Genomic DNA, 12,600 nt, shown 5'->3' with positions numbered 1-12,600 from the left:
GCCAACTACGCCAATAGCACTCATCCATAAACCGGTGACGGGTACAAATAGCATAAAGAAATGTAACCAACGTTTATTGGAAAAAGCAACACCAAAGATTTGGGACCAAAAGCGGTTAGCAGTGACCATTGAATAAGTTTCTTCAGCTTGAGTTGGGTTAAAAGCACGGAAGGTATTTGCACCATCACCGTCCTCAAATAGAGTGTTTTCTACGGTCGCTCCATGAATAGCGCATAGCAGAGCCGCACCTAATACTCCGGCAACTCCCATCATATGAAATGGGTTCAACGTCCAATTATGAAATCCTTGGAAGAAAAGGATGAATCGAAATATCGCTGCTACGCCAAAACTCGGCGCAAAGAACCAACCAGATTGCCCCAGTGGATAAATAAGGAATACAGAAACAAAAACAGCAATTGGACCAGAGAATGAGATTGCATTATAAGGCCGCAATTGAACAGACCGAGCAAGTTCAAATTGGCGTAACATGAAACCTATTAGTGCAAAAGCCCCGTGGAGAGCTACAAAAGTCCATAGACCGCCTAATTGACACCAACGAGTAAAATCTCCTTGTGCTTCGGGCCCCCATAGTAGCAACAAAGAGTGTGCTAAACTATTGGCAGGGGTAGAAACTGCTGCGGTTAAGAAATTACAACCTTCCAAATAGGAACTAGCCAATCCATGGGTATACCAAGAAGTTACAAAAGTTGTCCCTGTAAACCAACCCCCTAAAGCGAAATAAGCACAAGGAAAGAGCAATAGGCCAGACCATCCTACAAAAACGAAACGGTCCCTTCGTAACCAGTCATCCATAGTATCAAATAGATCATTTTCTTCTTTAGGAATTCTACCAAGGGCTATAGTCATAGTGATCCTCCTATTCAATTACTTCAACCATTTCCGAGCACCTCATATCACTTTCCAAGGCATATGATAGTTTTATTATCTGTGGACGATTTCTTTCTCGTTCAATGCCCTTTTTCAATGGTCTCGAAGAGAGAAATTTCCCATTTTTATCTATGGAGTCACAGTCACAACCGAGGTCGTGGTAAATCCATGAATTTGATTCGATTTGTTTTTCTTATACTATTTATTTGTTTTTCTTATACTATAGAAATAGAAATAAATTGTTTTTCTTATACTATAGAAAGAAATAAACCTTTGAATTCAGCATTATTCCAAGACTCCTATTTCAAAGTCTATCTTTTAAGGGAAAAATGCAAATAAAAGTAACCCTTCTTTTCCCATTCCCTCTCTATTGCATGGGTGGAAGAACTAAAATAATAGAGGATTCTGAAAAAAAAAAATGGACCTTCGAAATCCAATTTTATGTGTAGCGCAAAGGAGTTGCGATTTCTTCTTATTCCTATAGAACATCTAGTAACAAGAATATGAAATCGTAAATAGCGAAAAATTCTTGTCTTGCGCGGTCTAAGTCTAAGGAAATAAAAAAAATTCGCTTATACAATTTCATCTACATCGAATTTATATATCAGAATAGCGGATAGAGGCATCATTAAAGGAGTCAGGTCTACTTACTTTATGCTTCTTTCCAATTTTATGGTGGATTTGATAAGAACCCTTTTTGCTTTCTTGATAAATAATCGACAAAAAAAGCGTTTTTTTTATATAACCTGCTTGTTTTATTATAATTATAACAAGTCCTATATGGAAATGCCCGCTAAAGAGAAAATCTATTTGATTGTCTCTCGGCCAATATCGATTTTTAGAAAGAAAAAACAAGAATTTTCTTCTTTTTTTATTAACATTAAGAAAAAAGAATATAATTAAAATGGAATTGGCAATATAATTTTTATAGACTTTTGAAAGAAAAAAAAGGGGTTTTTTGCAACCGTTATTTCTTATTTCTTGCCTATATCATATCACGGAAACCTTTCGCTTTGGAACGTGGAGAGATGGCTGAGTGGACTAAAGCGGCGGATTGCTAATCCGTTGTACAATTTTTTTGTACCGAGGGTTCGAATCCCTCTCTTTCCGCTCCCTTGGATCATTTGGGACTTTCGAATTGGAAAGAATTCTGACCCCCGGATTTTCTCATAGATAAATGTACGAAACAAATCCAATAAGAAAAAAAAAAACTGAATTTTTACTCCTCGCGTCCAGGATTCCGTCCTGGGTCATTAGATAAGAATCCAAAGATAAAGAGTGAAACAAAGAATATCACTACTGTATAAACAAAAAGTTTGAGAGTAAGCATTACATAATCTCCAAGATTTTTTTTTAAGGAATAGATTACCAGTTTTTCCTTACCACACGGATCCACTAGGATGGTTTTTTTTTATACCTAAAAATGCAAAAAAGAATTCTTGAAAAAAATTGCAAGAATTCTTTTATAATAAGCACTCTTATCAATAGCAAAAATAGGGTTAGGTGGTTAGGTATTGTGTAGGTACCTTTAGGTACCTGCTCAACCTAGGTGCAGGGGAGTAGAAAGGCTGATCCAAATTTATTGCTGTAGCTACCCATTCAATGTAGAAGAATTTAAATTTTAGAATCGAAGGTTCATAATATAAAAATATAAAACTTCTCGGCTTTTACCCATTTTAAAATTTTTTTGGAATGAACACATCATTCAATTTGGCATACAGAGTACTAAAGATTTCATCGAAAACTTACAGCAGCTTGCCAAACAAAGGCTAATAGAAAAAAGAATAGAGGTATAACAGGCATAATATCCACGATTGGATTGAAAATAGCATAAGCTTCGGGTAATTTGGCAAAGAAAAAACTAGTAGGATAAAGAACAGAATTAAAACAGATACAGGTTAAACTAAGTATATTAGGCATAACAAGCATTTCATTCTTGTAGAGTAAATAATTGGATTTTTCTTGAGTTATTTTTTTAAGGGAAAGAAGGAAAAGGCAGATTCAAAATCTTTTTTCTTCGGACTTTCCCAAACACAAAATACCTCCTTGTATTCGCACTCTCAAATGAGAGTGGAATAAATTCGACTTTCATATAATATCTTAATAGAATTCCATGTAATGATCAATGCATTTTTTTGATTCTATATTATCCGCATGTGTAGAATACTAGCAAGAGAATATCCCTCCTTTTTTATGTAATTGAAATGGTATTGACGAATAACAAATAAACATACTAGTGTTTATTAGTGTCGCATAAAACCCGAAATGGGGCGTGGCCAAGTGGTAAGGCAGCGGGTTTTGGTCCCGTTACTCGGAGGTTCGAATCCTTCCGTCCCAGATTGTTTCTGATGAAACAAACGGTGAAATCATATAGTATTCCGTACGAGACAAAAGTTTATTAAAGAGAATAATGATATCTTATTCTTTCTCAGAAAACATAATAAAGTCTTAAGTCCAGTCAAATTGACTATCTTTATTTTCATGAAAAAATGGGATCTATCAAGCACATTCAGGATATGCCTCTACTATAAAATCACTTAGTCATATTTTTTTCTTCCTTTTGGTATTCGAGTTGAAGAAGTACGAGAATTCTATAACTACCAAAAACTTTCAATCTTTTCATTGGAATAGTTTATTTAGTTATTATAGTTAATTGTTTTTGGTACTGAAAAAATATATTACTACTAGAATTCTAATTCTAGTAATTAAATTAATTAAACTTTTTTGGAGGTTGATAGTTTATTTATTGAGGAAGAGTCAATCCTTCTTTTCTCACTTCAAGATTGATCATCTCGAGCCATCCGTTGAGGGTGGAAATTTAAGAATAAATAAGTTTTAAGCAAACTTGTTTAGTCGTCTTTTTCAAACTATGTTTCATTCATATGATAGAATTTTAATATGGGTTTAAATAAATTGGATCTTGGCGGAGGCTTCCCGGATAAATACTTACTTTCTTTTATCCATATTGCTCCATAGATAGCAAGTTTTAATTAGTATAAAAAAACTAAACCAATGACTATTCATGATTCCATCCATATTGGATCAATTCTCTATACCACTTTGCAATGAAAAGAGGAATGTTTGTTATGGTAAAACTTCGTTTAAAACGATGTGGTAGAAAGCAACGTGCGACTTGAAGGACATGATCGATTGTGGATTTTGCTATCCATCATTTTCCATAGTAATGAAAATGCTCTTGGCTCGACATAGCCTGTTCTATTCGTTCCGAACCAAATTTGCGCTGGGTTTAAGTAACATAGTACACGATGGAGCTCGAGAGGACAGAATTTTTTTTATCAAGGGAAAGAATCTAGGGTTAGTGAAAACTAATAAATTAGGCCAACTTTGTCAGTCTATCCTTAATATAGAAATAAATCGAAAGGTTAAAATAAGAAGAAAGTCCAATAAAAGTATATCAGAATCAATCCCTCTTATTAGATTTCTATAGAAGAGATAAATGCTTTATCGAAGGAAATAAGAAAAAAGGGTATGTTGCTACTCTTTTGAAAGAAAAACAATAGGAATTCCCGAAGTAATGTCTAAACCCAAGGATTTCACAAATCAAAGATAAAGGATTCCAGAACAAGTAAACACAATTTTCAATTGTCTCAACAACAGAGTTGGATTAGAATAAGGAATAAAAGTCAATTCGTTCGAAATGAGACAAAGAAAAGAGTTTAAAGACGACTCAAAAATTTTGGAAGGATTTTGCCTTCGAAGTTTGTCAGGCAAAATTAGCCCACTTGAGTCATGAGTATAAATGAAATTTGTTTTTTCTGTAAGGAAATTAATGCACGTCATAGTCTAATTTCTATTATTATCGACAGAAATTCGAATCATTTTCTCGAGCCGTATGAGGAGAAAACCTCATATACGTTTCTAGGGGGGGGCGTTGTTTATCTACATCTATCCCAATAAGCTGTCTATCGAATCGTTGCAATTGATGTTCGATCTCGAAGAGAAGGAAGAGATCTTCAAAAAGTAGGTTTTTATGATCCGATAAAGAATCAAACTTGTTTAAATGTTCCAGCTATTCTCTATTTCCTTGAAAAGGGTGCTCAACCAACAAGAACTGTTTATGATATTTTAAGGAAGGCAGAATTCTTTAAAGAAAAAGAAAGAACTTTGAGTTAATTGAAGAACTAAATGAATCAAAAAATAGGATAGGAGAAGATTATTAGTATTCCTAGTTGTCTAATTATTTAGACACAATTTACCTCTTTTTTAATCCTATTTGGATTTATATTATATCGTGCCAATCCAACATAAGCCCCTATTTTATTTACTTTTTCTATCTAATTTGTTTTCTTACCATTGTATTTCCATTGACAAAGGTCTATTGAACAAATAGAATTTGTAGATAGATGGGTCTCTTTATCCTCACTCCATATTCAATTTTTCCGCCTACACTTCGCTCAAATGATAAGGGTGTTCCTCTTGCATGTATTCTCATACAATATAATATATATTTTTTATAATATATATTTTTTGTTAATAAAAATCGCTAAAAATAAGGAGAATTTGGCCATCGTGATTAGGGTCGCTCTTTTTTTAACTTTACTTTAGTGGAATTTCACCGGACCTGTTCGTTTTGGCATTTGAGTGTTTTTCATGGTCGATAAAAAAAATCTTTTGATGTCTTGCTAGTTCAATGTTTTGACAGAAGCGCGCGGTGTAATTCCATTGATTTTTGGATTTCGATCGTATCTAAGATCCTTTTTTTATCTGGGTTGCTAACTCAATGGTAGAGTACTCGGCTTTTAAGTGCGACTATGATCTTTTACACATTTGGATGAAACAACAAATTCGTCCAGACTCTTGGTAGAGTCTAGAAGACCACGACTGATCCTCAAAGGTAATGAATGGAAAAAATAGCATGTCGTAATAAAATCAATCTTTTTTGAATGGAATCCAAAATTACGATTTTCTGGGTCTAATGAATAAATGGATAGAGCCTGGCTCCAATTCTGGTAAAATAAAAAGCAACGAGCTGAACTTCCTAATTGGAATGATTCCCCGCTCTAATTAGACGTTAAAAATAGATTAGTGCCGGATGCGGGGAAAGGTTGGGTTTTCCTATGAGTGGACCCTTTATTTTTTCTTTTTTTTTTTAGAAATCCTAATTATTCTTGATTATGGATTGAATAAGGGATGTTATGGATTGAATGTGTAAAAGAAGCAGTATATTGATAAAGAGGCTGTATTCCAAAGTCAAAAGAGCGATTGGCCTGCAAAAATAAAAAACTTGTTCTGTTCTTTTTTTTTAATTAGAACAAACATAAACTAATTGGGTAGAAAAGGAGCAGAAAAAGATCTGTGGATTAGACTCCCTTTCTTTCCAGGGTTTGTATTAAAAATGCAACACCCTGTTCTGACCATATTGCACTATGTATCATCATTCGATAAACCGAGAAATGCTTCTTCTCTCTGATTCAAGTAGAAATACAAATGGAAAAATTCGAAGGGTATTCAGAAAAACATAAATCTCGTCAACAATACTTTGTCTACCCACTTCTCTTTCAGGAATATATTTATGCATTTGCCCACCATTATGGATTAAATGGTTCTGAACCTGTGGAAATAGTTGTTAGTTGTAATAACAAGAAATTTAGTTCACTACTTGTGAAACGTTTAATTATTCGAATGTATCAGCAGAATTTTTTGGATAACTCGGTTAATCATCCTAACCAAGATCGATTATTGGATTACAAAAATTATTTTTATTCTGAGTTTTATTCTCAGATTCTATCTGAAGGGTTTGCGATCGTTGTGGAAATCCCATTCTCGCTACGGGAATTTTTTTGTCTGAAAGAAAAAGAAATACCAAAGTTTCAGAATTTACGCTCTATTCATTCAATATTTCCCTTTTTAGAAGACAAATTTTTGCATTTGGATTATCTATCACATATAGAAATACCCTATCCTATCCATTTGGAAATCCTGGTTCAACTCCTTCAATACCGTATCCAAGATGTTCCATCTTTGCATTTATTGCGATTCTTTCTCAACTATTATTCGAATTGGAATAGTTTTATTACTTCAATGAAATCCATTTTTTTTTTTCAAAAAGAAAATAAAAGACTATTTCAATTCCTATATAACTCTTATGTATCAGAATATGAATTTTTTTTGTTGTTTCTTCGTAAACAATCTTCTTGCTTACCATTAGCATCTTCTGGAACTTTTCTGGAACGAATCCACTTTTCTAGGAAGATGGAACATTTTGGGATAATGTACCCTGGTTTTTCTCGGAAAACCCTATGGTTCTTTATGGATCCTCTTATGCATTATGTTCGATATCAAGGAAAGGCAATTCTTGCATCAAAAGGCACTTTTTTTTTGAAGAAGAAATGGAAATGCTACCTTATCAATTTCTGGCAATATTATTTCTGTTTTTGGACTCAGCCGCGAAGAATCCATATAAACCAATTAGCAAACTCTTGCTTCGATTTTATGGGGTACCTTTCAAGTGTACAAAAAAGTTCTTTGTTAGTAAGGAATCAAATGCTGGAGAATTCATTTCTAATAGATACTCGAATGAAAAAATTCGATACCATAGTCCCCGCTACTCTCCTCATAGGATACTTATCAAAAGCTCAATTTTGTACTGGATCGGGGCATCCTATTAGTAAACCCATTTGGACAGATTTATCAGATTGGGATATTCTTGATCGATTTGGTCGGATATGTAGAAATCTTTTTCATTATCATAGTGGATCTTCGAAAAAACGGACTTTGTATCGACTAAAGTATATACTTCGACTTTCATGTGCTAGAACTTTAGCTCGTAAACATAAAAGCACGGTACGAACTTTTATGCAACGATTGGGTTCGGCATTTTTAGAAGAATTTTTTATGGAAGAAGAGCAAGTTTTTTCTTTGATGTTCACCAAAACAACTCTTTTTTCTTTCTGTGGATCACACACTGAGCGTATTTGGTATTTGGATATTATACGTATCAATGACCTGGTCAACCCTCTTAATTAATCATTAGACGAAATTAAGAAACAGGAAAGGGTTGATAAATGATCAAGAAAAAACTTTTCTATTTTTCATTCTGAAATGTTCTTTTTATTATAATAAAGAGTAGGTGAATCAACTTACTAATTAAAAAAATTAGTAGAACTTCCTCTTTGGAATAGAAATTGGCTATTTCTACATAGGGAAAGTCGTGTGCAATGAAAAATGCAAGCACGATTTGGGGAGGGATTTTTCTCTATTGTAACAAGGAAGAATTATCTACTCCATCCGACTAGTTCCGGGTTCGAGTCCCGGGCAACCCATATAGAAAAGACCCATCAAAGTTTTTCACTTTGACTCACTTCATTTACAAATACAAAATTATTGGTTTGGTTAATTTAGTTATATGGATAGCTAATCTTTGGGCTGACTTGGTTGACATTGGTATATAGTCTATGTTATACTGTTAAATAACAAGCCTTCTATTATCTATATTCTAGTTAATACGTGTGCTTGGGAGTCCTTGCAATTTGAATAAACCAAGATCTTACCATGACTGCAATTTTAGAGAGACGCGAAAGTACAAGCCTGTGGGGTCGCTTCTGCAACTGGATAACTAGCACTGAAAATCGTCTTTACATCGGATGGTTCGGTGTTTTGATGATCCCTACCTTATTGACCGCAACTTCTGTATTTATTATCGCCTTCATCGCTGCCCCTCCAGTAGATATTGATGGTATTCGTGAGCCTGTTTCTGGTTCTTTACTTTATGGAAACAATATTATCTCTGGTGCTATTATCCCTACTTCTGCGGCGATCGGATTGCACTTTTACCCAATTTGGGAAGCTGCATCTGTTGATGAGTGGTTATACAATGGTGGTCCTTATGAGCTAATTGTTCTACACTTCTTACTTGGTGTAGCTTGTTATATGGGTCGTGAGTGGGAACTTAGTTTCCGTCTGGGTATGCGTCCTTGGATTGCTGTTGCATATTCAGCTCCTGTTGCAGCTGCTACTGCTGTTTTCTTGATTTACCCTATTGGTCAAGGAAGCTTTTCTGATGGTATGCCTTTAGGAATCTCTGGTACTTTCAACTTTATGATTGTATTCCAGGCAGAGCACAACATCCTTATGCATCCATTCCACATGTTAGGTGTAGCTGGTGTATTCGGCGGTTCCCTATTCAGTGCTATGCATGGTTCCTTGGTAACCTCTAGTTTGATCAGGGAAACTACTGAAAATGAATCCGCTAATGAGGGTTACAAATTTGGTCAAGAGGAAGAAACTTATAATATTGTGGCTGCTCATGGTTATTTTGGCCGATTAATCTTCCAATATGCTAGTTTCAACAACTCTCGTTCTTTACACTTCTTCTTGGCTGCTTGGCCTGTAGTAGGAATCTGGTTCACTGCTTTAGGTATTAGTACTATGGCTTTCAACCTAAATGGTTTCAATTTCAACCAATCTGTAGTTGATAGTCAAGGTCGCGTTATTAATACTTGGGCTGATATCATCAACCGTGCTAACCTTGGTATGGAAGTAATGCACGAACGTAATGCTCACAACTTCCCTCTAGACTTAGCTGCTGTTGAAGTTCCATCTATTAATGGATAAGGTTTTTCTGCTAACATATAAGAATTTTTGAAGACAGAAATACCCAATATCTTGTTCTAGCAAGATATTGGGTATTTCTGTCTTTATTTTGAATCTTTTTTTCTTCTTAATCTTTCTATTCAGAATTCAGTTAACGACGAGATTTAGTATCCTTTCTTGCATTTTCATAACTCGTGAAATGCCGAGTAGGCACGAATTCCCCCAATTTGCGACCTACCATAGGATTTGTTATGTAAATAGGTATATGTTCCTTTCCATTATGAATCGCGATTGTATGGCCAACCATTGTGGGTAGAATGCTAGATGCCCGGGACCACGTTACTATTGTTTCTTTCTCCTCCTTCATATTGACCTTTTCTATCTTTGCCAATAAATGATGAGCTACAAAAGGATTCGTTTTTTTTCGTGTCACAGCTGATTACTCCTTTTTTCCTTTTTAAAGAGTGGCATTCTATGTCCAATATCTCGATCGAAGTACGGAGGTCAGAATAAATAGAATAATGATCAATGGAAAAAAGAAAAAAATCCTTTAGCTGGATAAGGGGCGGATGTAGCCAAGTGGATCAAGGCAGTGGATTGTGAATCCACCATGCGCGGGTTCAATTCCCGTCGTTCGCCCATCGCATTATTGCAAATTCCAAAAATGCAATTTTCCATATTCCTAGTTACGTATTTACTTACGGCGACGAAGAATAAAACTATCGCTATATTTTTTCCTTTTCCTAGTTCTTCTTCCAAGCGCAGGATAACCCCAAGGGGTTGTGGGTTTTTTTCTACCAATGGGAGCTTTCCCTTCACCGCCCCCATGGGGGTGGTCCACAGGGTTCATAACTACCCCTCTTACTACGGGGCGTTTACCTAGCCAACACTTAGATCCGGCTCTACCCAAACTTTTTTGGTTCACCCCAACATTACCCACTTGTCCGACTGTTGCTAAGCAGTTTTGGGATACTAAACGGACCTCCCCAGATGGTAATCTTAAAGTGGCCGATTTACCCTCTTTTGCAATGAGTTTCGCTACAGCACCTGCTGCTCTAGCTAATTGCCCACCCCTTCCACGTGTGATTTCTATGTTATGCATGGCCGTGCCTAAGGGCATATCGGTTGAAGTAGATTCTTCTTTTCTCTCAAAAAACCCCTTCCCAAACTGTACAAGCTTCTTCCAAAGCATACGGCTTTCTAGATGTATATGACGATCTCTAGACAGATGGATCTTATATGAATCATATGATGAAGTACCACATGAGTGGATATATAGGAAAGGAATCCAAATCTGCCGAATCGCTCATGTTATGATCTTCTACATCCTAGGTCTCTGCGTTCCGTCATCTGGCTTATGTTCTTCATGTAGCATTCAGATCGAATGACTCTATGAAATTACGTCGATACTTCCACATATTATGGGTAACGTAGGAGACATCCCTATTTTCCCCCGGGGGTCTTAATTACCACTGCTTAGCTTTCAATTTGCCTCTGACCATCAAATTAAATGTGAATAACCCGTCCTCCTCTCTTTGAAACAAGGGGCGCTTCCGGTTCTGTGCGTGCTTCAAACAATTTTGTCTTCTCCATATTACCATATCTCTAGAGCCAATAATTTTCTATGAGGAACTACTGAACTCAATCACTTGCTGCCGTTACTCAACAGTTTTCTGTTGAGGTCTATCCCGTAGAGGTAGTCAAATTGGATCAGTGATCGATTTCTAGGTTTCGTCGTAAACCTAATTGGTTACTTCCAATTACGTAAATCAATAGTTCAAACCGCACTCAAAGGTAGGGCATTTCCCATTGATATAGGAACTTTTGTACCAGAAACAATAGTATCTCCAATTATAGCCCCTCTGGGATGTAAAATATATCTCTTCTCACCATCCCCATAGTGTATGAGACAAATGTATGCATTTCGATTAGGGTCGTATTCTATGGTTACGATTCTACCAGATATGTCTTTTTGATTCCGTCGAAAATCTATTTTACGGTATAGGCGCTTATGACCTCCCCCTCTATGCCTTGCGGTAATGATTCCTCTGGAATTACGACCTTTACCACAACGGTGCCGTCCATGGATCAAATTATTTCGTGGATTGGATTTCACTTGCCTGTCTACGGTTCCCTTGCGTGTGCTCGGGATAGGTGTTTTGTATAAATGTTTCGCCGTATTATTAAGTATTCTCCTTTAGTTTTTTTCTCTATCTAGAAGTGGAATAGAATAACCCGGTTGAAGGGTAATGATCATACGTCTGTAATGCATTGTATGGCCCAGAATAGGTCCTATTCTTCTACCTTTTCCAGGTAGTCGATGGCTATTCACAGCTACCACCTTAACACCAAAGAAGAGTTCGACCCAATGCTTTATTTCTGTCTTAGTGAATCCCGATTCGACATTAAAAGTATATTGATTCTTTCCCAATAAACGAAGACTTTTTTCTGTAAATACTGCGTATTTGATTCCATCCATAAATCGACTTTCCCTCCTATGCTCTGAGTTCCAGTATCGATAAGAATTCGAGTTCTTATTGTTCTTATGTTATGGTATGAATATACCATACCAATTCGTTATGTATGGATGATGGATGAGATTCCATGGATAGAGAGCCAGTTCCAATAGACTTATGGAATGTTCCCGTTCGTGTGCATCCAGCAGGAATTGAACCCGCAAATTTACCAATTATGAGTTGGGCGCTTTAACCATTCAGCCATGGATGCTTAACAGGGATCATCGTACATCGTAAATAACCAATTTTCATATAGAAAGACATATCATAGAAAAATGAAATCGAAAATATTCCGAGATGGCAAATATTCGGAGATGACTATGAAAACACCTCTCTGGATCCTCGAATTGAAAGAGAGATTGAGAGGGATCAAGAATCCTAATTCTCGCTATTTGGAATGGATCCAATTCTATTGAGTCTGACTCATAGTGATCATTTCTCTTTAGCAAAGAATGACCTTGGTTATCAAAGGATTGAACAACCGGGATCCATTTACTTATGATACCTAGTTGGCATTGATAACAAGGATCTAATGAATTATGAGTTTAATAGATCCTCTTTAGCAGAAAGACGTATATTCCTTGCTCATTATCAGACAATCACTTATTCCCAAACCTCGTGTGGGACTAATCGTTTTCATTTA

Source organism: Triticum urartu, unplaced genomic scaffold (assembly GCF_056163025.1).
Source record: "Triticum urartu cultivar PI428250 unplaced genomic scaffold, HENAU_Tu73 scaffold1, whole genome shotgun sequence".
In the NCBI taxonomy this organism is placed as follows: Eukaryota; Viridiplantae; Streptophyta; class Magnoliopsida; order Poales; family Poaceae; genus Triticum; species Triticum urartu.
This window is presented reverse-complemented; position numbering follows the sequence as displayed.